This window comes from Trachymyrmex cornetzi, unplaced genomic scaffold (genome assembly GCF_001594075.2).
Source record: "Trachymyrmex cornetzi isolate Tcor2-1 unplaced genomic scaffold, Tcor1.1 scaffold924, whole genome shotgun sequence".
NCBI classification, from domain to species: Eukaryota; Metazoa; Arthropoda; class Insecta; order Hymenoptera; family Formicidae; genus Trachymyrmex; species Trachymyrmex cornetzi.
The window spans coordinates 116282-122319 of NW_017300272.1; positions in this window are offsets into that span (position 1 = coordinate 116282).

The following is a 6038-nucleotide window of genomic DNA, read 5'->3' on the forward strand; positions in this document are numbered from 1 at the left end:
AACAGAACGTTCCGATCGTTTCTCGTTCGCAACGTACGTAAAACTAGCGAGTATATATACTGCCGGTGCCCGTAAGTCGATCTCCCGCAAAATATATGAAAGAGCGCGTACAAGTATCTCATAGAAATTTTATGAGATTCCGTATGCATTTTTCAAATTGCTTCGAGGCCAATTGTCGATTTGTGGAATTTGATTTATCGAAAGCAATAGAGATATTTCTGACGAAGCCATCGATATTCGATAAAACTTAAAATATGATATACGTTAATCTTGTAGTATAACAGAGTTTTAGTCAACTTACACTAACAAAAGTTATTACATTCTGTACTTATTGATTAGTCTTATTATACGTTGTTTATACAATAATTATACACAGAGCTGACGAAGTAAATATTTCACATGTTTGGAGTGGTCAATGGGCGGGATTTGGTTAGAGCTAAATTTAAATAATAAAGTTTATATATTATATATACGAGAAATGTGTTCTCAAATTTCATTAACTTTTAATGTACACTGTCAAAAATTTCATGAAATTTAATATACTTTTAAGTTACACAATTTGAGTTTAATTTCATGACATTACATTTAAAAAATTTATGTATTTAAAAATGTCAACAATAAAGAGCATTCAACCACAACGCTAGATGTATTCAACTGCAGTTATATATTTAAAATTATAATTATATATAGATGTTTCGGTCAATATTTGACCATCTTCAGTACAAAAATAAAAGAAATGTTACTGAAGATGACCTGATAAGGGTCGAAACGTGTACAATTTGATGTAATAAGTGAGAATAACATTCGCAATAATAACTAGCGTTGGCTTTTATGCTTTGTCATATCTTATTATTAAATATAAAAGAGTTATTACAATAAACACAATTAGATAAAATCTCAGGTCCAAATGAAAAAGTTGATATACATACCGTCAGATGGATTAACATTAATTACGAAATTACATGAAATACGCTGTGTTATACAATAATGCGAAGAACATTTCGTCAAAATTATGTGATTAAAGCCTCACATTTAGAAGAATTACCACATAATTCATGTAATTTCGTAATTAATGTTAATTCATCTGACGATATGTATATCAACTTTTTCATTTGGACCTGAGATTTTATCTAATTGTGTTTATTGTAATAACTCTTTTATATTTGTACTGAAGATGGTGAAATATAAGTATACTGAAAAGTATACATTTGTGTACATGAAATTTAATGTATTTTTCATGAAATTTTATGAAATTTAATGTACTTTTTATAAAATTTTATGAAATTTAATGTACACGTTTATTACATTTAAGTAACTATTGTAACTTAGTTTTCAGTTAAATCATTCATTACTTTTAATTTCGTTCATGAGCTTCATTTACATGTAAAGGAAGTATTTCTAACAGTATATATAACAATAACTAAATAATAACTAAACAAAGTATACACATGTATTTTGTTTTTCGTCAATTATAATATTTAGCGAATGTAGTTTCGTTGAATATCATTTTTATTTATGAATGCGCATCCATAAGCTCTTCTAAATCTATCATTTCAGCTCCTCTTCCTTAAAAAATTAATTATAATAATTAGAGGAAAAAAATTCTGCCAAGAGACGATCAGCAGCATAGTTTATTGAGATATCGCTAATAAAAAAATCCAATAAATTATTCGTTGAAAAATTTGGTTAGATGTAGTTAGATGTAGCTCGACATGTGTGGGAATTTTATACCAAATTCATATATATATGTAAAATAATTCACCACTCCACATATAAATCGCCGATCTTGGTTACACACAGCGTTGAAGAAAGATAATGGAATACCGAAAATAATATAATTACTCCTGATTCTTTAACTCTTTTTATCCATGAGCGATGTGTTTTAGCTGCGCATTCGTTCGATTAACAATTCGTCAAATGTCCTACAAGTATTCTCGCTATAAATTTTATCGAGACAAGAACACGATGCGTCGGCATCGTATTGCGCATTACGACGAAGGCAAGAAAAGCATCACGATAATTGCGTAAGAGCCAATATAAGTAGATACTGGAGACCTATATACAAATGAGTACGTCGTCGGTCTTATCCGCGGATCCGAGGCACAAAATCGCCGGAGGTAGACCATTCGACAGTTAGCAGATTTATGGAGTTTCTATAACGTTACGCGTTGATACTCAAAATGGGAAGATCTCGAACACGCGACGACGTTTAATTATAGTTTACGGCGTAGGCGCTAAATCTTCGCGACTCTCTTCGTCATTTTCGCCCCTCTGCCTTCTGATTCCTGTTGCCTCGTACCATGATTATACGCGATTCTCGACGCGATTCGCCGTGAAAGACAAATGCGATCGCGGTATGCGGCGCCAGCCGGTATTACGAATGTCCTCTTGCCGTATAAGCGAGCCGATTACATCCCATTAAATCGTTACAGTGTTGTTGAGAAATAGACTTTCTATTCCCCGTAAATCGTGCGGAGAGCATGCGGGAGAGCTGCCGCGGGTCGCAGCGAGAGCCACAGATTCTAAGACGCGGTTACTGTGCCATGCGTGAGAGCACCGTTCTTCCTGGTTAACGAGCGATCCGGGTTAACACAAGTCCCGGAATATCGCGACCACCGCGATATGTGGGTGCTAGATAAATTGTGCGAGGGTATGATTGATGTAAGCCACGCGAATAATGGCCTTCGCCAGCTATCGAATAGTAGGTAAAGACTTGGACATGAAGATAGATGAGGAGTCTTAAATGCTAAGCAAAGTGGTCTCTCAAAAAAGTGACTATAATTACTCGCGAAGATTAACGAATTGTAACGTGATACAAAAATATGGATGTTATTACAACGATCGTCGCAAACAGATAAGTTGTTGCGTATAAAAATTAAAATCTGATATTATCGGTAATTACAACGTGAAAATTTCTCTCGGTAAACAAAGCTGATGGCAACTGCGGTAGCGGCGTAGCCAGATGCAACGGCAGGGAAGAGTACGTGGATCGATCAACTTTCGAAAATGCGCACTTTCCATTATCATTAATGAGGAATTAATACTCCACGTGACAACACTCGCCGATAATTACACGTCAAGTAGTTAATGAGATCCCGGGCGGTGTAATTGGTCGCGCGGCGACGAAGGTACACTGACTGTCACGGCGATGCGTATAATTTCGAGTTAAGGATGCGAGTGAAACGCTCGCACGAGGCTCGCACCGCTCCGTCGTCATAGTCTTCGTCGAGCCGACCGGCGAATACGCTCTCCGCCAGTTTGACGGCGGAGTGAAAGCATGAGAAACGGGCGAATTATGCACCCGTTTACCATAACTCATAGAGAGACTGGCCGGATGTGACTTCAGTCCCGTGACGATTAGAGGTATTTCGAATTGTGAAGAATACGCGGATGGAAACTCAAGAATCAACGCTATGCATATGCTATGCGTGAGTGTCACGAAACGAATCGGCTGTATCGAATCGCGTCGCTGTCACTCCGGAACGTACACAGTACATGGCGCACCTGCGGCATATCACACGTTCTCAAGCTGACTTACGCTATCCAGTGGAGTCGACGAGGTTTCTAAGGTCCTCCGGAATTAACCCTTACCGTACTAATATGGGTAACTAGTGACCGAGCGATTCCTGTTCGTGCAAGTTTCTTTGAGTCTTTCGGTAATTATACATTATACTACACTGAGAAAAAATGGTCTGGTTGGATTAAACAGTAATTCTGGTGGAAAATGGACGAATCAGAATTTTCTGGTTATGTCTATTAGAATTCTAGTTGAGATAACTAGAATTCCGATTAATATAATTATTCTGGTAAAAATAAGAATTCTAGTAGATTTTACCAGAAATATAATATCAACCAGAATTCCGGTTATCTCAACTGGAATTCTAATAAATTTAACCAGAAATTTCTGATTCGTCCATTTTCAACCAGAAATTTTTTTTCAGTGTACATTTTATTATTTCCCAAAATAAAGAGTCAATATTTATTTTAGAAAGTTGAAAGTATGTTGATGAATTTTTAGAGATTTTTTAAATTATTTCGAAGAGGTGAAAAAACGAAGAGTTTTGAAGTGACCCTTGATGGTATGGATGAGGCATCAAATTGTAGATGGTATGGTAAGGATTAAGAACGCGGAGACAAGAGGATTCCTTCGCGCCGAGAATCGAAGGAGAGGATTACTGTTACACGACGTGCATGCGTCTTTATGAACGATAAGGGAATACCGAGAGTGCACCTGTTATTTCCAACGACGCGATGCCTTTCTTTCATTCCGTTTCGTCGGGTGACGAGGTCTCCGACTTTAAAATAAATTCTTAGTAGGTCGAACGAAAAGGAATGAAATGAAATGAAAACTTTTCTCTTTCCTGACGTATCATTCCGTGCGATCTATCTGCACGCAATGCACATCGTGTGAGTCGTACTCGTTTTGCTAAACGTCTACCGCATTGAATTCTTTAAAAAAAAAAAAGAAGAAAATACTGCAAGTAATTCGTAGGTTTTTATATTTGGATACATCGGCACGCGGATGCTGTGAGCGTGGAATGATTTTACCGTGTAGTATATTTCTTATCGCGCAATATCAAATAAAATTTTCGCTTGCGACGTTGAATATACCGGACACGATCGTTCGCAAAAGAGCTTACAGCGAAAGAATCTCATAAATCATCAAGCTAAGCGGTACATACGTCCAAACTCCCGTTTTATATATATGTATATATATCTCTAAACAATTTATAACAACGGCAACAAAACATTTCACTAACGGAAGGCTTTCATACGCGAATTATTCGATAGGAGCGGATTTAAGCGAAGTGTCAGCTTGCGCATATTATGCGAACTAAACGGTAAGAGAATGCACGAAACAAATCGCTCTCGTGACTCGGTCACGTAATACATGCCGATTTAAAACACACTGGCATAATTCTTTTTCATTATAGCAGAGGGGAGTCCGATGAGGAACGACGCGGACCGACGGTAATGTAAATGTCACGCGTGTACAGACGTTTTTCCAATGCACGAGATTCGCGTGTTCGCAAAACGTCATAAAGGCGGAGAGGATATTCATTTTAATAACCAAATTAGTTAAACAGGACCTGCAAGGTCTTTTAAACGCTCGCGTGCCACCAACCGTTCGTTTCTTGTCGTGCTCGGTTCGCTCAAGGTCCAGAAAAAGGACAATGCCTCTGGAAACGAGGGAGGAAACACGTATCGAGGCGAACCTGTCTCTCGGATGGATCGCTTCACCAGCTGCTCGGCTGGTCTTCTTCAGACGAGTGAGCAAAAGAAGCCTCTGTAATTTTCTAGGAATACACGGTGAGAGGCAGACATTGGAAACTGTGTTCACGCACGTAGAAGTAGAATGCTTTCAGAAAAATTATAATTAAGTACATGCCACAGACGTATAATATATACATTCGCTTGATTTATTCTAACAAATTTCTTAAATAATTACGATATAATTTATCTATTCAATTATCTCTCAAAAAATGTAAAACAATAATTCGTTTTACATTTTTTGTAAAATGTTTGGAAAATAGGAATTTATTTCTGATTTTTCGTTTCTAATATAATGTATATAAAGTCCACTTCATATCAATAATATTTTATAACGATATATATTTTCTATATATGTGTGTATTTTATTTTTTCAAATGTTTTCTTCAAATGTTATGCGACACGCAAAATTGTAAACAGAAATCTGTTCCGAATTTGATCGCGAATTATATATCATCTAAAATGCGCTTAAGGAAGTACACTACCCTGAAAGGCTGAAAAAGTAGGTGAACTTTGAAGTAATTTTTTTCAGACAATTGTTGATAAAGTTGAATTAATTTTTTTAGATGTTATATAGCAACTTTACATTAATGTTATTTCATGTAGAAAATTTTTTAATTATAAACAATAATAGTATATAATGTCATGGTTTTATGGCCCCCAGCACCGGTGATGTCTGAAACATAAAAAATCGATCCGGTTTAGAAAAAGTATACATAAAAATATATTGTCTAACGTGTAGCGTGGGATTTTTATGATATTTTAAT